The following is a 21,164-nucleotide window of genomic DNA, read 5'->3' as shown; positions in this document are numbered from 1 at the left end:
CCTCCCGGCCCCACCCCAGCTGTTCCAAAATAATTACCCTAAACGAGGTCCAGTTGTTAAAAACCCTGTCTTGGGGCCTCCACAGCCCTGTCCCCTTGCCTGGCTCGTGTGACCTGGGTGGAAAGCAAAGAATGGAAGGTCTCAGGTTCCAGTAAGCACAGACCTCAGGACTGGCTGGGCACAGTTCAAATCCCTCATCATTGTTCATAAGCAGGGAGTCCCCATTTTTTCTCTGTGCATCCCAAAAAAGGAGAGAGTAAAAGTCTGAGTCCAAACTCTAGTTCTACAGCCTTGGGTGGGTCACTTTGCTTCTCGGTGCCTCAGTTACTCATTTGTGAAATGGCAGAGATGATGGTGCCAACTCCCAGCATCTTGAGGAGGAGTCAGGAAGATGGTGACAATGACAATGGCTAACACCCAGCAAGTCCTGCTGTGTGCCTGGCACTGACCCAGGTCCCTGCCTGCATCTCCTCACATGATCCCATGATCAGCACTTGACAGACAGGGAAGGAGGGCGAGTGGGGTGAATTCTCCCAGAGGACAAGCAGCAGGGACAGGAGGAACCAGGTGCTAATGCCAGCATCCTGACCCCATCCTGCTGCTTCAGGCTTGTCCCAGTTTGGGCCCTGAGCAGCTCCACAGTGCCCACCCTCTTGTTCCAATTGCATGTTTATGGGTCTTCCTTTTCTCTTGGCTTTGGACCTGGTCTTCAGAGATTGACAGCTCTGATGCATCCCACCCCCACAGCCTCTGTGGTGGGCATCAGGAGGGTCAGTAAGAAAGACTCAGGCAGGTCCAGCTCCTCACTGGCTGCTTATCAAAATCACCTGGGGACACCTAAAGGCACAGACACCTGTGCCCCATCCTGGGTGTCAGAGAGATAGAGTTTCCCAGTTGAACTTGAACCAGATGAGAAGTCAGAAGCCAGAGGGAGATATTCTATCTTCCCAGACCTCGAACTTGAAGGCTCTTTTTGTTTTTACTTAGCTGTGAACCTTTAATCTTTGGGGAAAAAATGAGTCAGTTTCTAATAGACATCCCCAATATATCTCTTATGATTTTGCCAAAATATCCAAAATAGAACTTTACCAAATTAGCCACATCTTCTTGAAATAATTATAGCTACATGTCATAAAGACTTCTAATATTTCCTCTACACCCTTGATCCAAACCCCAGTGTGTCTGGGTTCTATGTTTTAGGTACTCTTTCTGAGCCTGCACCTTGCCTGGGCCAGTTTTTAGCCTTTCTGTAGCTCTTTGAGGGAAACATCATTTATCTCCATTTTACAGATGAGGAAATTGAGGCTGGAGTAGTTAAATGACCCATAGGAACCAGGGTCTGGATTTGAACTCAGGCCCAGCTCCATGTTCTTGCTAACACAGCCACCTGCTTGGTTCCTCAGGAGGCCCTGGCCAATGAGAAACGGCCCTGTCCAATAATCCCCAACCATGATCCATGAACTTTCCCTCTTGGGGCCAATATGGCCTCTGTCCTGGGAGGCTGCTTGGTTCAGCCACTCACTAACCACAACATGGTCAAGTCCTTTGCCTCCTCTAAATGGAGGAGAAATAAAACCCTCTGCCATTCAGGGCTGTGCTTGGGAATGGAACAGTTGAGCACCTCAAGTAATGCCACAGAGTGGCTAGAATTCTTATTTCACTTCCAAGTGACCAACCCCAACCCAATGTGAAGTGAGGTCTAGGGCACAGGTGCTCAACAGCTCCTAACAGAGGACAAAGGAAGTCTCGGAGAGCAAACTTAGGGACTGGGAAGAAACCTTGCAAAAGGTTGGGGGAAGTCCCTCCGGGTTGATGATTTTTCTCTTCTGTTGATTTTTATTTTTGTTTCTGAAATCTCAGCTTGCAAGAGGGTTGTGCTGTTTCCCTGTGTGATTCTGTGAACCAGGAGATGCACTGTCAGCTTAGCAGTGGTTTATCAGGAGCCAGAAGGACCCTCCCCACGTTGAACTATAGTATAGGACTTACTCTGGTAACAGAAAAGTTGAGCTCTGTAAGGGGAGAAAGCAAGGTGTCTTGGAATCAAGGAAATGTGATCTGAAATCAAGCCATCGAGCTGTGGTGTTGGAAGGTGGCTAAGGATAAGAAGGCTCATTTTTATTTTGGGTGCTGGGAGTGGAGCCCAGGGCTTTGCACCCAACTGCTCTACCACGGAGCCACATCTCCAGCTCCCAGGTGTATTTTTTTAAAAAAGAATATGAGCGATCTTTGTTGATTCCAGAGCTAGCTATGGAGGGTCAGATGAATGCCTACCCACCTGTCTCACCTCGTGAACTTGACAATAAATACAGGTGCCCAGGTCCTGCCCTCGTCTGAGCGGCCCAGCATCCAGAGGGGCTGGGACTTGGGAATCTGTGTTTCCAGCCACATGAGGATCCTGGGAACTATGCTGGAAACGAGTGCCATCCTCTTCCTACCTCCCTCTTACAAATAGCTAAGGCCTTCAGAGCAGGAGGTGACCAGGACCCTCCTTCTGCGTCCTGACCTCCTCTGCTCACAGGGTCCTTCTTCCCTGGCCCCAGCCCCTCTGCCCAGTCTGGCTCAGTCAGCCAGAGCCCTTTCTACCCACTCTCCCTGAGGGAGTGTCCCCTGTTCCTCATTAAGGAGACTCTTGGTATTTTTGTCTCTAGGAGAACTGTATTCTATTGCCAGCAAATAACTTTAAATAGAAAAAATATGACCGAAATTAGACTGGAAAATAGAAAATAAATAGGAAGGGGTGGGTCGAGTACCAATCTACCCTCTGGGTGAGGAGTGGTGCTCTGACCCTCCTGGGGCCCCCCCTATGCAGTGTGGAGACCCTCATAGTGGCCAGCCCATGAGGATCTGCTGATAAAATACATACAACACATTTGGCACAGAGTATTGAAATGCCCATCACCATCCCAAGTCACTGGGCAGGCTCCCCTCTTGGATTTGGAGATAATTGTGCAGAGAAAGTGTTAAGGGAGTCAAAGTTTCCCAGCTGGTCTTTCCCAACCAAGAGCCCCTTAGAGCATGGTGACATCTCTTTATGGATAGGAACTTAAGAGCATGTCTCTACCTCCTTCCCCACCCCAATCCAGCTGCTTACAGCTGCAAGAGTGACCTTCTAAAGACCTCAGATCACGTGATTCCCCGCAGGGTATGGTGGCACGCGCCTGTAATCCCAGAGGCTCAGGAGGTTGAGGCAAGTTCAAAGCCAACTTCAGCAACTTAGCAAGGCCCTAAGCAACTTAGCGACTGTTTCTAAATAAAAGCTTAAAATGCGGGTTGGGGAGGCAGCTGGGGATGTTGTTCAGTCAATTCCCAGTATAGAAAAAGAAAAAAAAAAAAGATTCCCAGCTTTAAAATGTCCCGAGTTTCCCACTTTCCACAGAACCAGCTCAATACCTGCCTCAGAGTCCTCTAGGACAGGCCCCCGGAGAGGTTCAGAGCTCATCTTCCTCTACTTTGTTTCACTCTTTTTTTTAATTAATTGAATAATTTTAATTAGGTAGATATGACAGCAGATGCATTTTAATTCATTGTACACAATTGTAGCACAACTTTTCCTTCCTCTGGTTGCGCACCATGTAGCGTCACCATACCATATGGGCTTCTTTTCACTCCAACCCCTAGATTTGCCCCTGGGACCCCAAATGAGATGTCCATTTCCTGTTTTCTCCTAACTGGAAGCCAGGCACAGAGAGTTAGTCACTCACATGCCCCTCGCCCAGCCACTTGTCCCTGGAGACCCTCTGTTGTTGCCGTATAATAAGAGGTGTGTTATCTGTCCCTTTTACACCCCACCCTACACCCATCCCTCCTTGGTCTCAGCACCCGCATATATTTTTAAATATGCATATGCCCTTGGGAACTAGGCACCTGGTGTCTTCTGCATGTATGATTTTAATTTGCATAAATGCCATTAATATCATTGCTGCTTAGCTTTTACTTATTGTTTTGTTCTTGTTTTCACTTTTGTTGTTGTTGTTGTTCTTTTTGGTACCAGGAATTAAACCCAAGGGTGCCTAGCCACTGAGCCCCATCCCCAGCCCTTTTTTATATTTTCTTTAGAGACGGGGTCTTGCTGGGTTGCTGAGGGCCTCCCTACGTGGCGGAGGCTGGCTGTGAGCTCAGGGCTGTTTTAAGATCCGCACACGTGTGCAGCCGGCATCCCAGCTGCTGAAGCATCTGCCCAAGTCAGCTCCCTCCATGTCCAGCTGCCACCCCCGAGCCCCACCATCAACCTCTGGGCCACTCCCTGAGTGGGAGAATGTGAGGACAGCTCCGAGTTACACCTGAGCCAGTGTCGCTCAGGGATAAGTGGCAAATGCCTGACTAGAGCTTGTTGAGGCACAACTTCCCTGTGCATGTGAGACAGGTGAACCCCATCTGGACTGACGGGGGCACCGGTGCTGCCGTCCCAGCCTCCCACCTGGGCAGCGCCAGGGAGAGAGAGGTCCCTGCAGCAGCCATAGCCACTACAGCCACCACAGCTACCACAGCCAGCACAGCCTCGGCCTGGCTTTCTTGACGGTGTGTCTCTGGTTTGTCCTGCCTTTGGCTCGCTCCCCAGATCCATGCCTTTGGGAGGGCTCCATGGGCTCCATCTCAGGGCTGTCATGAACTTGTGTCCCCTCCAGACTCAGATGTCGAAGCCCTAACCTCCAAGTGGCTGTGTTTGAAGACAGAATCTTAAGAGAGGTCATTAAAGTTGAGCGAGGTCATAAGAGTGAGACCCCAATTTCATGGGGTCCTCCTAAGAGGAAGAGACCCCAGAGTGTTTCCTCTCCGTGTCCACGCATAGAGAAGCGCTCCTGTGAGGACACAGGGAGAAGGCGGCCATCAGTAACGAGGAAGAAAGGCTTTACTGGAAACCAAATTTGTCGACACCTTGATCTTGGACTTCTGACTTCCAGAACTTGAGAAAATAAACGTCTGTTGTTTGCACTTCCCAGTCTGTGCTTAGTGATGGAGTCTCTGCAGAGACTCATATAAGGAGAAAAACCGTGATTGGCAGTTTTCCCCATCTTTTCCTCATTATTGCCCTCCATTTTTGACCCCCCCAGGTATTTTAGAAATTCTTGCTCTTACCACTGGCTCCCCTAAGATTGTAACACCAGTTCATACTTACCTCAGTTTGTGCATTGTGGTCCTTTGGGGGGGCTACAAATCATTGTAACATCCAAGATTTTGTCACAGCCCACCCAAAACCCATTTTTGCACCCTTGGGAGCAATATTGCTTCCATCCAGAATGCCTTGTCTAACACGACTTCCTCGTGCTTGTGAGGCCAGTGTGGACCGTAGATATGATGGCCACGGAGGAAAACACAGTCCCTCTCCCCCCTTCGGTCTTTATCATGGCTGGGTGTGATACCTTGATCGGCAGCAGCCATCTTGTGACCATGAGGACAAAGCTGATGGGATTCAGAGGTCAAAGAGAAGATTCTGTTTTCTTTTCTGTGAGTTCTAGGAAACATCCTGAGGTAGGCTGACATTGATGGGCCTAATTAGGCCCAAAGCCCACCCCCGTGGCCAAACTTGCATTCTGCACCCACTCACCCTGGTAGCTTAGGGGTGGGAAGGGTGAACCCCATGAGAGCTAAGAATGGGGCCATTCCTCAGTGCAAGGCCAGGCAGGCATTTCCCAAGTGCCCACAGATGCTGTGAGGGCAGAAGGGACAGTCGGGTTCCACGCACACTGTCCCTTCTCCTGAGATGCTCCCTCTCCAGCCCTACATCCTCTTCCTAGGGCGGCTCAGGGCTCCTCCCCGGAAGGTCCCAAGGCCCAGCTGAAGTCAGTCCTTGTCTTCCAGGTGGCGCTCACTGGGCACTAGTGACCTACCTTTGCCATTAGTGGCCAGTCATCATAGTGCACAGTCATTTGTCCCTCCCCCACTCATGACCACTGACCAGAACCTCTGTGGCCATGCCCGAGCCTTGGGGCCAACCTAGCAGGAGGCACAGGTCCTATCTCAAGGACTCACAGCCAGGACCGGCAGGGAGGCCCACCAGCACCCGCCCAGCACACCCGGGGTGAGTAGAATATTCCTTACACCCAAGGAGCTGCGCAGGGGGCTCCCAGGCCCTGAGACCAGCACCAACCAGTACAAACCAGAGGGAGGGACAGAAGCCACCACCCACGGCTCTGACTGGAGAAATGACGAGCTTTCAGGCTCCCTTGGCCAAGGGAGGGCATGCTGGTGTGTGGAGGCCAGGAGAGTCGGCTCCGCTGCCCTGGGACAGGCCACCGTGGGAAACCTCCAAGGCCTGACGGAGCCCCTCCCTCCCTCTGGGTCCACTGAGCTCGTGCCTGGGGGACCTGCCCAGGAGGAGAAGTGGAAGGGCCAACCCCAGCCCCTCGGAGTCCGCAGGAGCGCTGCAGGTTGGTTGTGGGCAGACGCCAATTCAGGGTTTGGGTGCAAGGGGTTTCTCAGAGATCGATGTCTGTGTGGGGAAGGGGAGGAGGTAGGAGCCGAGGAGACGATGGGCTGCAGTGTGACCCTAGAGAGCCTGGCCAGCCTGGACAGGAGGTCAAGAGCAAGGACGACCCCTTGGAGTGTCCCACACAGAAGCCAACACCTTTGGAGCCCCACCTGGACCTTTTGTGTTCACCAGATGGAAACTGCCCAAGAAGGGCATCACCTAGGAGATCACCACCCTCTAGAACTGAGGAGACCCTGAGGGATGAGCCCAGGGGATGCCCCCAGCACTCCCGTGGGGTCCTTGAGGGTCAGCCTCAACTCACAGGGCCGGGCCCCTTCACTACGGTCACTTATTTAAAAGGACTCTGGGGACTGGGGATGTGGCTAGTGGTAGAGATCCCTCACCCTGCATGCTTGAGGGCCTGGCTCCATCCCCAGCTCTGAAAAAAAAAATGTGTGCATGTGTGGCCTCTGGGCATGTTGTCACACTGACCATCACAATTAGGGACACCTGTTCTCCTGGATCAGGGTGGCTGGAGCTGGAGTAAGAAGGCCCTTGAGGAATAGAGTCTTCATCTCCTGCCCCTCCTGCCCTGCCCACCCCACCCCACGGCTGTGGGGTCTTGGAGAGAGCTGGGATGTGCACATTTGGGACTGAGCCCAAAGCACCTTTGAAGAGCTCATCCTTATCTAGAGGTGACACTGGAAACCCAGAGCATGTGTTCAGCACTGAACACAAGCCAGGCGCCCATCCAAACTTCTTACCTGCATGAGCCATCGTTACCCCATGAGGGGACAATGACGAAGGCTGGTCATGTAGGCCAGAGAGAGTGAAAACCCCAGAACAGAAGCCCAGGGCATCAGGGGGCCCAAGAAGAAGGCCCTGGACCTCCCCCTCCCAGGGCACCTGGGGTTCAGCCACTGTCACTCTGCTCTGACTGGTGCTCCAGAAAGCCACTGCAGTGCTACAGGAGGCATTATGGGATGTATCAGGCAGCATGTCTGATGAAGAAGTGCCTGGACGGCTTGCGGTGGATGGAATGGGAGCCTCAGCCAGATACACCAAGGCGTCCCCATAATATGGGGAGAGGCTCCAGAGACTCATGGGAAAGAGATTTGGAATCTAACCCAAGCTGCTAGCTCTGACTGTCACACTCCCATGAAGTTTGCCAGGAGCAAAGCACAAGGGCACCAGGGTGGTTTCTCCCCAGCAGAGCAGGAAGCCTGTGGCCCCCGAAAAAGAGCAATGCCCAGTCACACTGGCCCCTGGGCATTTCTGCTCACACCACCGTGCCTGGGGACACTGGGCACATGCTGTACCCCGGCCAGGCCCAGCCTGCACCTGCCTCACTCCATCCCTCTGGGTGATGCCAACACAGCCTCCAGGGAGCCTTCTCTGAAGACCGCTCTCCATGAGGATGGGCTCCTCCTCCTCATCTTCCTGCAAGTCCCTGTCCTACCCCATTTCTGGGCCAGCCACAGCAACGCTGCCTAGCAACTGCCCAAAGGCTTGTGGCTCAAAACACAGCAGCTTATCCTTCCTCATGAGGCAGGATGTCAGCTGGGGTTCAGCTGTGCAAGGGTTAATTTGAACTATCGACTTGATGGGATTAAGAGTTACCGATGATTAAGAGGCGTGTCAGTGAGGGCGTGTCTAGGAATGATTGGCATGTGGGATAGCCAACTGAGTGGAGACTCTCCCTAAACATGGGCAGCACAGTCCAATAAGATGATGGCTTGGATGGAATAAAGTTGGAAGAACATAGAAGCAGCAGCAGATGCAAGCTCCATTCTTCCTGAAGGGGCTCTTGGATGGTGCTGGGATGTCTGAGGATATCAGATTCGCTCCTTCACTCTTCCAAAGCGGACTCCGCCAGTGATTCTCCAGGGAGTCTCCAGTTACCTTCGGTCTCCTCCTGGGGGAGCACCATTGATCCTTCTTGTTCCGAGGCTTCAGCTGCTCCTCCAGTTCTCCAGCCTGCGGACACCCAGCTTCTGGTGGTGTAAGCCAACCTAATACATCACCCTCCTGTTGGTCCTGTCCCTCTAGAGAACCTGACCAACACAGCCGAACTGGGCTAGTTTCCAAGCTCAAATGCAGGTCTGCGACCCACGACTCTCATTCTCCTTGACCACCGGGGTCAGGTTCCTCACCCGGCCAGAAGAGGAAGTGCAAATATGGGGACCTCTCAGGCCTCAGCGGGGTAGCACCATCCCTTTGCCCACGTTCCCCTGGCCGAAGAAAGTCCTGTGGCCAAGCTCAACATCAGTGGGATGGGGAAATGTGCTCAGTGGACAGAGGGGGAAGTGGACAAGTCACGTGGCGAAGGGATGGATACAGGAAAAGATGAGGGACTAGGAGGGATATCATCTATGACCCAGGGGTTTTCTGGTCAAGCCCAACCCCTGCCCCCATCAACTTCACCCTATGACCCTTCCTCACCTGCCCAAGGCTCAAAGTCCTTCCTGCCAACTTCGGTCCTTGTAGCTAATTACTCACCAACATCCTCTGAACACACTGTACTTTCTGTCTGAAATGCCCCTTCCCCCATCCCACCCAGACCTCAGCCCCAACGTTGTGTCCCCAAGATTTACCTGGACCTGGGCTTTACCTGCAGGAGAGAGTGACCTGAGAAGGAGCCTGGGAGGGTGAGTCCAGGAGTCCTCATCTAACGTGGCCCTGGACCTTCAGAAATGTGTGTGTCCTTCTATTCCTATTTTCCCATCCTTCAACTGTAATGAAGAATACTTTCCTGTGTCAGTTAGGAATGCTCACAGCTGCAAGTAACAAAACCTCTGACTATCCCTCCTAGTCCTTTGCCTTTTCCTGAACCCATCCCTTCGTAACTTCAACAACAATATCTTACACACAAGGCTTCTGGAAGCAGGAAGTTCTAAGGCTCAGTGATGTCATTAAGGACCCAATGCTCACCCATATGCTCTCTCTCCCTCTCCTCTTTCCCACTCCCTATTTTGTTTACAGTCTGCCTTCTATTAACCTTTTGCCTGCAAATTTGGTCACAGAATTGCTGCCTCGAATCCAAATAGCACATCCATATTTAAAACTAGAAGAAGGTGGAAGCTTGTGTGAACATCTCTTGGAGGCTTGTTAACACAGATTGTGAGTCTTGACTCCCTTTGTGTCTGATTACACAGGTCCAGGGGTGAAACCTGAATCTTTGCATTTCTAACTTCCAGGTACTGATGTTGCTGCTGGTCCTAGAACCACACCTTGAAACCTGTCACTCTTCCATCTCAATCGGCACACAGACAGTGCCTTGATTCTCAGCTCTGGCAGAATATTGGACTCCCCTCGGGAGATTAAAAATCCTGATGTTTGGGTCCCCATTCCCCCAGAGATTCTGATTCTAATGATCTGTGTTATATCCTGGGTGCCTGCAGTTTAAAAACCTCCTGAGGTTGAGAACCCCTGGCTAGAACACTCCTTAAATATTGCTGGCTCCCATTTACTTCCCTTTCTCAGATTCGTCCCCTGAGCTCAGCCTGGCACACCCAACTGCTCACTCCCCCTTTCCATTCGTGGGCACCTCAGTCACTGGTGGGCACCTCGGAAATGGCACATCTGCAATGGGCCTGACTCTCTTTCCACACACGCTGCTTCTCTGTCTTTCCTGTCTGAACCAATGGAAATGCCATTCATCTAGTTTCTTGGGCTAAAAACCCCGAGTAGTCCTTGGCTCCTGTCTCCCTGCAAGTGCCACACACAATCTTGGAGCATATTCTGTCTCCTCTGCCCTCACATACGTCCCCATTTCTCCTACTTTCTTCACCAGCACTGCCAACGCCCAGGTCAGAAGGCTATTAAATCTTGCCCCGGTAGTGACCACAGCATCTTTGGATTAGTTCACTTTAGTTATACATAGCGTTAGGGTTCAGCGGGGCACGGTAGCACACGCCTGTGATCCCAGCGACTTGGGTGGCTGAGGCGGGAGGATCGTGAGTTCAAAGCCAACCTCAGCAACTCAGTGAAACCCCATCTCTAAATAAAATACAAAAAAAGGGCTGAGGATGTGGCTCAGTGGTCTAGGTTCAATCCCCAGTACCAAAAATGTGTGTGTGTGTCCATTCATTCTGACATAAGTCCCGAAACGTGGAATATAATTCGTGAAATATAATTGGCTCTAATTCAGTCCCCAGGACTCCCCCTTTCCGTCCTCTCCTCCCTCTCTAGTTACTTCCCTCTACTCTGTTGATCTTTCTTCTCTTTATTTATAGTTACTTAAAAATGGAGCCTTGTGCACGGGGTGAGATTCTCGTGTAGCTACACAGGAAAGTGCGGTTAGATTCATTCCACCATCTTCCCCCTCCCATCCCTCGTCCCTCCCCTTCAGTCCCCTTCCTTTACTCCACTGATCTCTCATATTTTCAGTTCTCTCCTTCCTTCTTCCCTCCCTCCTCTCCTTCCTTATTTTACTGTAGCTTCCACACATCAGAGAAAACATTGACCTTTGACCCTCTGGGTCTGGCTTATTTCACTCAGTGTGATGGTCTCCAGGTCCATCCATTTACCAGCAATACCCTCAGTTCATCCTCTGAGTCCCACCATCCTGACCCTCTCCTGACTTCTGAGCTTGCTCCTCTGCCAACATGACGGTCCTCCCCAAGGCAGCCAGAAGGGCCTCTGAACATCATAGACAAGACAGGGACACATTCTCCAGAACTCCCGCTCTCCCTGGCATCCAATCCCCGCTCTTGCTCGTGGCCCTTGTGCCGCAGTCTGGCTGGGCACAATTCATGAGCCACTTGTCAAGCAGGAATGAACTTTATTTTTAGAACTCGCTGCACCAAGAGCTCTCCAGGAATTCCCTCAGAGCCCAACTGCCACCACCGGCTTTTCTGGTGAGCACACTCAATGGGAACCCTTAGGTCCCGCTCTTGAGGCTGATTGGCTGGGTCGCGTGGGTGGAGCCAAAAGAGTCCCCCAATGAGCAGCTCCGTGGTCTGAAAGGGCAGGGAAACAGCCCAATGAGCATCACTGCAGAGGAGCCAATCAGCTGGAAGTTTGCTGGGGCCACAGTGACTCTCAACACCCTTGAGTTCTGCTCCTTTCCTCAGCGTGTCTCGGCCCCTCCCCCTGGTGTGGATGCGCCCACCACACCACTTCCCTCTGTGCACTGAGCACATCTGGTCACTCAGTTGCTGTTCCATTCATCTCGATTTCTGTTCCCTGGAGCTCTGTGTGGTTGGGTGCTTTCAGGTCTGTCATGTGTCACCTCCCAGAAAGAATGTCCCCAACCCCACTGTTATTCTTTATCTGTGTCCTTCTCTGCACCTTTCAGGGTCTGTGGTCATCCGATTTGTAAATGTGCTGGTCCGTCTTCTTCTTCCTCACTAGACGGAGCCCTGTGGGGCCCCATGACACACAGTGGGGCCTCCAAATATGCTCGAGGAAGGAGGAAAGGTGAGGAAAGGGCAGGGAGTAGAGAGAAGGAAGGAAAGAAGGCTGGCAATCCTCAGAACGGTGGCTGCCCACCGGACGCCCCTTGCCTCCACCCAAGAGGTGGGTCATTCTGAGATGAGATTTCCAGTGTCCGGCTTGGAAGCTTGGAACTGCTCCTCTGAGAGGCAGCAAAACAACAAGGGAAAGATGTCTTTGGTTCCTTAGCAGAAATCACATCTCGTGCATCCTTTGATGATTGGAGTTTGTGCTAATCCTGTCCCTGGCCCTGAGTGGGGGTTTGGGCACTGTTTTACGAGGGATTTAAATGGCATGAAATTGAAAGGACATTTTCCTTTGACTGAAGGAAATCTAAGACAGTCTTGTCTTGTTTCCCCAGGCAGGCAGTTCTGAGCGCTCATTCCACAGGGCAGCTGGCAGTCACCTCCACCTGACCAGCTCCTTGACACATCGACAGCCCCCAACTTCCCAGGTGACCCCAGTGGACCAGTGGGTCCCAACAGCTGCAGGAGGGTGTCTAACTGCCCTTGCCAGGGCGTAGCTAATATCCCGGGGGGCTTCCTCTAATTAAAACCCAAACCACAATTATAGTGCGCCAAAGCATACACACATGGTGCCACTTAAAGACAGATTTACAAGGTGTTAACAACTCCAGAGTCAGCCCTGCCCCAGCACCAGGTGCTACAAATCATCAAAATGAGAACCAAATGAGTCACTGGGATTCAAGATCCCATATCCAGTGAGGCCTGATGGGTGATCCAGCCAAAGATCATTTGAAAAACACTAACCATGCTCCTGCCACAGGGCCTTTGCACTCACTGCTTGGCTCCCTCTACCTCTTCTTGCCTAGTTCAGTAGAAGTTCGAATCTTTACTCAAACACTGATCCTTCAGAGATGCCTTCCTTTCTACACACATATTTTTTCATAGTACTTATTATCATCTGTTATGATATATTTATTTGCATTGAGAACTACAGCCCAATATCATTTGCATAAATTTAAAACACAAATATACTGAGAACTTTTTATGATTTTTCGGAGATACATATATACCAAAGAAGACCCAGCATAAACTCTAAGATAGTTGCCTTTGTACAGTGTGTGGGACAGGGGATGTGAAGCAGGAGAACAAAAAAAGTTGTTCAGAAGGAAGAAAAAGAAAATAAAACAAATGAGAACATTTAAACACATGGGTGCCAGAGTGAGCAGTCATACCCTGAAACTATAACCTGTTGAGGCCACACCCCCAATGACCTAGGGACCTCCCACTAAGCCCCACCTCTTAAAGGGCCACAGTACCTCCTGAGAGCACCACGCTGAAGACCAAGCCTTCAATATATGGACTTCAGGGGCCACTACCCTTATTCAAACTATCACCCAAGGTCATCATACAGCTTTGATTCATGGCTGGATCAAGGAGATAAATCCCACTCTCTGCCTAGCAGAGGGCAAACCTTCTCTGGAGAGAAACGTGTTGTCTGGAGTCTCTGCATTGTGAATAATGAGTGGCATTTGATTAAAATTAGTAGCCATGCCATAACCAATGAGACCAATGCAGTGGACAACGGAAGGAAATTTGTGACCATGATTTCAAAACTCTAACATCAATATGTTCAAAAATAGAAATACATACAAGATATGTGAACACATGAAGAATAGCACCAGAGAAGTGAAATCTATCTATAAAAAAGACTCCAGCAGTAGCTGTGGAGTGTAAAAATATAAAAGCCCACATTAGAAACCCACTAGATGGGGCTGATGCCAATCCACACTCTCAAGTCTGCCAATGCCCAGGAGGGAAAACAGATGACACACAGAAACGCGGCAGTAAGACCACCAAAAAGCAAAGATGGAGACACAACGTTCCAGCAGCCAGAGGCAGGGGGCACCTCGCCCACCCAGGAGCAGCCGTGAGACCGATGGCAGACTTTTCAACAGAGAGGATGAAATCCAGAAGATGCTGGAAGGACATGTGTCAAGTGCTCCAAGAAAATAAGCATAGACCAAGGCATCCACATGCCGTGAAAATGGCCTTTAAAAATGAAGGCAAAATAAAGATGCTTCCAGACAATTTATTGAAGACAATTTATTATATATTATATCAGAGGGGGCCTGAAAGCATTTGTCACCAGAAATCTGGCAGTAAAATAAGTAGCTCAATAAGGCAAGTTCCACAAGCCAGAAGAAAGTGATCCCAAAGCACAGAACTTCAGGGAGGATTAAAAAGTGACAGGAACAGCCAATCAGAGAAAGGGAAGAGCAGGGGAGGGGGAGGGGGAGGGGGAGGAAGGGGAGGGGGAGGGGGAGGAAGGGGAGGGGGAGGGGGAGGAAGGGGGAAGTCCTGGGGAACGAAGTGGATCAAATCATGTTATGTGCATGTGCAAATCTATCCCAACTAATCCCACTATTATGTGTAAACACAAGGCACCAAGAAACATTTTTTTTAAAGTGATAGGAAGGAAAATTAAAGCTTATCCTGTTCCTCAAATCAGGCCCCACTCTCAAATTTCCTTCTGTTGTCTACTGTATTAGTCTCATATTCAGATCTGTGGTCCTGGTTACATCATGGCTAATAATTTTAATCAAGTGCCACTCATTATTCATAATGCAGAGACTCCAGACAACACGTTTCTCCCCAGAGAAGTTTTGCCCTCTGCTAGGCAGAGAGGGATTTATCTTGCTCCAGCCAAAAGTCAAGGCTGTATGATGACCTTGGGTGATAGTTTGAATAAGGGTAGTGGCCCCTGAAGTCCATATATTGAAGGCTTGGTATTCAGGGTGGTGCTCTCAGGAGGTACTGTAGCCCTTTAAGAGGTGGGGCTTAGTGGGAGATACCTAGGTCATTGGGGGTGTGGCCTCAAAGGTTATAATTTCAAGGTATGACTGTTCACTCTGACACCCATGCTCTTGTGATATGCTGCCATCTTTCCTCACCAGACACCACCAGCAGTGTCCTACCCAACTTTGGACTTTGGATTCCAAAACTGTGTGCTAAATAAACCTTTTCTCCTTAGGTGTTTTGTTGTAGTATCTAGTCCACCTGACTAGTATCTAGTCAGTCTTCCTGTGGTTCTAAATCATGCACTGACCTGTTCTTCTCAGAGGCTTTATTCCTAGTTTATAGTTCATGCATCATCTAGCCCCAGAATCCAGCAAGTGTCCTGAGAGACTACTGGCTGGGAGCCATGGCACCCCAAAATCGTCCAGAGGCTGTGCTGGTTTCTTCCACAGTGGTTCACCATTCTATAAACCTGGATTCTCACATCCTTCATTTTCCTGTAATTGGCAAGTGATCTGGCATAGATGAGGCCACATCATTGAGCTCCCTCCCAGGCTGTTCCGTCCTCCTTCACATTTTAGCACACTGTGTTTTTTCCAGTCCTGTGCAGCTGGTGACCCCACCAAGGTCTCTAGTACAGTTGCACTTCTACTCTCCTGGGCAAGCATTTCCTACCTTCTCTCATTTCCTCGGAATAAGACTTTTTTTTAAACTTCTGCATTCTCCCATCCCTGCTTCTCCCCCCCACCTCCTCCTCTCCCCCCTCCCCCTTCCCCCTCCCCTCCCCTCCCCTCCCCCTCCCCCTCCTCCTCCCTCTCCCCCCTCCTTCATGTGCTTGGATCCCATCATCTTTCCCCAAATCAATAACTTGGCTCCCATAATTGCACCATGTATTATTTCTCCTGTCCACTACGTCATTCCCATTGGCCCGCAAATACCCCATCATTCCCCATCCATACTCTTTAGAAAAAAGTCACCTCTCATAACTCAATATCACCGTCCAGTTCCCTCCACATTCTGCAGAACTCTTTAAAAAAATGTATATATAGGTCCTTTCCTTCCTCACCAATCAGCGTTCTTTCCCGATCCCACCGAAGCTCCTCCCACCAGGGCTGCAACTTGCCAAGCCCAGAGGCCCCTCCACAGCCCGCCCCTTCCTCCATGGCTCCTGGGTGCTTGGTGCGGTTCTTATCCGTGGTCTCCCCGAGGTTCCTGACCTCTGAATGTTGGACACCCCAGAGCTCAGTCCAGGGCTCCTTCTCCTCCTTCTATGTATCCTTTAAGCTGCTTCTGCCTAGTCTTATGAGTTTCAATATCATTTATATATTGGGACTCTCAGATGATACTAGCTAGGCATTCTCTCTTGTGCTCCTGACCCTGGACACCCAGACCTCCTTCTGCTTCCTGTCACCACAGCCACAGCAAGGAGTGTATACGAGCCAGGGAATAGGATCAGCCCAGGTACCACAGGATCCGAGACCCCCATCTAAGATCATATGGATGGTATCCAGTGGACCCCAAAGAGAAGCCCGGGTTTTTACTAATGCCCTTCCTTTCAGCCAGAATGGAGTTGATATTGGGTGCAGTTTCCGGGGGGGGGGGGGGGAGGGGGTTGAGGAGACCTCTTAAGGAGCTCCCAATTCTCCATTCTGCTCAAGTTTCCTGAAGTTCTGCCGTGGCCGGGTCACAGCATGGGCACGCACTTCGGTGGAACAGGTCTAGCCAGACTCTTTTCCAGAATGGCTGCTCCTGCCCGCACCTTCCCAGCAAGGGTGGCCTCTTGTCTCCACACCCCGCCAACACTTGGCACTACCAGCCTCCTGGGCTAGTAGATAGATGTAAAGTGGCAACTCAGCGGTGTTGTATTTATCAGATTACGAATGAATTTGAGCACCTTTCATTCACCGGCTTGTTTCTTCCTCCATAAATAAGGGATCCATTTCCCTTCCCAGTTTTCTGTTATATGACATACTTTCATTTTGCCAATTTCAAGGACTTTGTGGAGTAGCAGTTTAGTGATTCGTCCCTTGTCGGGTTTAGAAATTGCAAATACCTTTGCCCAATCTATCATCTGTCTATTTTCTTTGTTTACATGTCCATCCTTGAAGAAAAATACTTATAAAAATTTCAAAAATGTTATTGTAAAATAAAAATAGATACAGAAAAATCACACAAAACAAAGGTTTAACTTAGCCAACTATCACACACCGGACCCTTGAGCTATCACACGGGTCGGGCTATGTCACTTTGCTGTGCACTCAGAACTCCTCCAGCATCTTGTCCTGCTTTTCTCTCCAAAAGTAGCACTATCCTGACTTTTATATAGTAACCACCTTCTTAGGTTTCTTTCATCATCCAAGTATGCATCCTGAGCCACTATGTTTAGTCTTGCCCATTAAAATCCATCTGTTGAGCCTGTAATCCCAGCAGCTAGGGAGGCTGAGGCAGGAGGACCGAGAGTTCAAAGCCAGCCTCAGCAAAAGCAAGGTGCAAAAAACAACTCAGTGAGACCCTGTCTCTAAATAAAATACAAAGTAGGGCTGGGGATGTGGGTCTGTGCCCCAGAGTTCAATCCCGGTAGCCCTTTACCCCTGACCAAAATCCATCTGTCAAAGAAGCTGGGCCACATGATGTGTACAGAGTCCCAAAGCCTGGCCTTTGTTGACTGCACCCTCCTTGGTCTGCTGTGATCCCTGGTGCTCCATCCGGTCCCAAAGCCAGGCTCTCCCATCAGACGGCACATCACGTCTGGCTGTCTCTCTCTGGGAAGCTGCTGGTGCTGAGTGCTTCAAGCCATGGATTCACTGGGGATTGGAAAATGAGGATGTTCCATCTTTTAAAAATATTTTTACTGGAATGATTTCAGTATAAAAGATTTTTGTTGTTGTTGGCCATTGGTTGCTCTGTGGAATGAATTGTGTCCCCTTTGTCCCAGCTCGTATGTAGATGTCCTAATCGCCAGTGTGACTGCATTTGAAGGTAGGGCTTTTAGGGAGGTGAAGTTAGTGAGGTTGTGAGGGTGGGGCCCTAATCTGATAGAACAGGGTCTTCATTAAACGGAGAAGCGACAACAGAGATCTTAGTCATTCTCGACATCCGCACAGGGAAAGGCGGGAAGACACAGATGGCCGTGGGCAAACCAGAGAGGGAGACTCATCAAAGACCGAATTTCTGAGCACCTTGATCTTGTATTTCCAGCCTACAGAACTGAGAAAAAATAAATATCTGTCGCTAATCCACCCAGTGGGTGGTATTTTGCTGCCCAACAAGCCAAGCTACTGGTGATCAGCCAGGTTACCGAATACTCACTTTCTCTTGCCAACAGCTTTCCAGATACTGAATCTTCCTTTCATCCAGAGGTTGCTATTTAGATTCTTTTGTCATTATTAAATCATGGATTTATGAAATTTATGGATTTCTTTTGATCCTTTGCATTTTGATCTTGACCCTCAAACTGTCCCATCTTTGGCCAGTAGAAACTGCTGCACATTGGTACCTGAGTCCTTTTCATCTCTGAAGCTTCTTTGTATCCAACATGACAAAATAGTCCAGGCTTCTCTCATCCTCCTTTCCTGCCTCTGACCCAGAACCCGCCATTTCTTCGAGGGCCGTGGTTCCGTGAAACAGCCGTTCAAGGCTACAGTCTAACTGCTGGGGAGGCTCCTGGCTCCGGGGCTGGCCGTCATCGTTAGGCCTGTTCAGTGAACGAGGGTCACAGACAGTCTGTAGAATAATCCAGAAGCTCACAGGCGCTTTCGTTCTAGAAGTCATATTGCTTTGCTGCTTTTGTACCCTTTTTTTTTTTTCCTAACATCCTGAGAATTCTGGCTGTCCACGTCACCGTGGATGATGGAACTAGAATAGCAATGCTCTATCACTAGTCATTTGCTTTATCCCATGTGACACACATGGTGATCTTAGTTAGAGTCACTAAGAACAGTTTAAAAACTTTGCATATGTAATCTCTTTCCCTCTCCCATTTTTAAGCTTCTTTATCAGACCATCAAGACTTTTATAGTCTTCTCTCTTCCTTTCACCCATCAGCTGGCCTTAATTCTACCAGTAGATATGAACCCTCACCTTCAGTTTTTATATCGATGCCTCTCCATTTGTTTTTGTTGTCTCTAGTTCATTTTCTAGAAGATTCCTCAGGAAAGGCCCGTGGGGAACTCTCGCCACCTGCACCACAGTTAATACAGGAAACCGGACCAGGGGCAATGGGGGATTAGAAAAAACAAACAGACACACATAGATAGAAAAAGGGGGCCCTGTGGGCACCACACTTGGATGGGGTGCAATGACTGTGATGACCATGAGTCAGCTCAGCAAGTTTATCATACAGATTGTTTCATTAAAAAGGATTCATATCCAGAAAGTTTCTTCCAAGCACTCAAAATGAAGGGTAAACTTCTGTGCATCTTCATTATAATTATCAGCTTGCACCCATAATTCTTTACCCCCAGGCAGCTGGTGTTTGAACCCAAGGTTGTGAACTGATAAAATTCTGTGGCTGGAACAGAATCTCCCCCTTTTGAACAGAGCATCACCATAGCAATGGGGCAGTCTTCGATTGGCGCCTTGGCACCAAGAAATTCCCAAGAGAGGTATCGCCTCTGTCTCTGAGCAGTTCAAGGACCATAATTCATTTTCCGCTCCCTACAGGAGAAATATTTCCTGAGCTCTTCTTATATGTTGATAACAGTCTATGCACTTTTTATCTGAAAGTCAGATTTGATGAATGAAAATCCTTGGTTCATTTTCTTTCCTTGAAATTCTTAAATGTGTTACTTCATTTTCATCTACCATAAAGCACTGATATAAAAAAAAAAACCAACGATGATAACCTAATGCTCTTTCTTTGTGATAAATACCCTTTGCCTAAAATACCCAGGTTTTAAATTTTTCTTTAAGGTCTATCCATTTTACTGGCATGTATACTGTGTCAGGAGAGGTCGATAGTTTCAGGTACAGAGTATGCTCTTTCAGGATGTATTTTCAATTTGTACATTCAAATATTTTGTTTTGAAGTTTTTTTGAATTATGTTTCTTAGTACTTATTCTGGTTTTGCCTTGATTTTCTCTTTCAAGGACTCCTATTATCCATGTGATGGACCTTCTTTGCCTACGGATATTTATCACTTTCTCTTGCATTTTTAAAAATATATTTTTTTCCTCCCTATTCTCCTCCTCCTCCTTCTTCTTTATTTGTTTAAAACTTTCTGACCTTTTCATTTCTATTTCTCTCAAGGAATATTTATTGTTTTTATCCATTCCATTCCTTCTAGTGTAGACTTTATTTCTTAAATAATGTCCTTTTACTTCTAAATACGATTGCTGATCTGTTGTTCCTCATGCCTTTTAGCTCATTTTAAAATGATCTCTGATTTAAATGGCTTGACTGAACACTCCCTCGATTTTTTGATTGTCCAGTAGTAACCATTCTTCACATTTTTAATTTTGATCACTCCTAGGCTAGCAATATGATCCCCCCTGCTGACCCCTCAGCTCCCAGTCAGGAATTGGGGATCCTGTCACTGTGGGGTCCCCATCACCCAGCAGGTACTTTCCGTTCAGTGCTTGTCCCCCAGGCCAGTGTGCTCTCAGCCATGTGCTGACAGCCAGCTCCACACCGCCACCATTTTTCATTTTCAATACGGGGCATTCACTGAAGGACAGAAGCTACTCAGAGCTTCCTTATAAATTGGGTTGGATAGTTTTGCCCATCTGTAAACTGTGTTATCAGCTTGTTTGAGGTAGGCTAAGCGAAGCTCTGATGTTTGTTAGGTTGGGCAGATGTGCTGCATTTTTACTTACGGTGTTTCCAAGGTAAGATGGGTTTGTTGGGATGGAGGTCAAGGAGCACCTGCAGCCATTTCTGGACACATGACTCTCTGAAGGGCTTTCCTTCTTTCCTTATCTGCAGGGATGATGTGCTTTATATTCTCTCTCTCTCTCTCTCTCTCTCTCTCTCTCTCTCTCTCCTTCTCTCTCTACCAGGGATTGAACCCAGGGGCGCTTAATCACTGAGCCACATCCCCAGCACTTTTTATATTTTTATTTAGAGACAGGGTCTTGCTAAGTTGCTTAGAGCCTCATTAAGTTGCTGAGGCTGGCCTTGAACTTGTGATCCTCCTGCCTCAGTCTCCTGATCCTCTGGGATTACAGGCATGCGCCACCAAGCTAGGCTCCTTATTCTCCTTTTTCCTATAATAATTTTGTAAGGGATTTGACCTGAATACTTTCCTGAGGCTCACCTTTATGTTAAATTAAGTGATCTGAACATTTAGATGGAGGCTATTTAGAATATACCCAAGTTCAAGGGGAACTCTTCCAAATTCCTGGTGCTCCCTGTCCTGTTGCTTTGTGTGATGTTCTGAAATACTCTGGCTCTCGGCCCCTCTTCACCTAAGTCAGGACCTTTTTTTTTCCTTAACCTCCACTGACCTCAGGTGCTACTGGTGCAGGTCTGATCTGTCACACACTAGTGGCTCTTGGTGGCTTCTCCTTGGTGAGCTTCTCCTTGGAGTTGAAGGGAACACCTGGTCACTTCGTTCCAT

The sequence above is a fragment of the Marmota flaviventris genome, chromosome 2 (genome assembly GCF_047511675.1).
Source record: "Marmota flaviventris isolate mMarFla1 chromosome 2, mMarFla1.hap1, whole genome shotgun sequence".
Lineage (NCBI taxonomy): Eukaryota > Metazoa > Chordata > Mammalia > Rodentia > Sciuridae > Marmota > Marmota flaviventris.
This window is presented reverse-complemented; position numbering follows the sequence as displayed.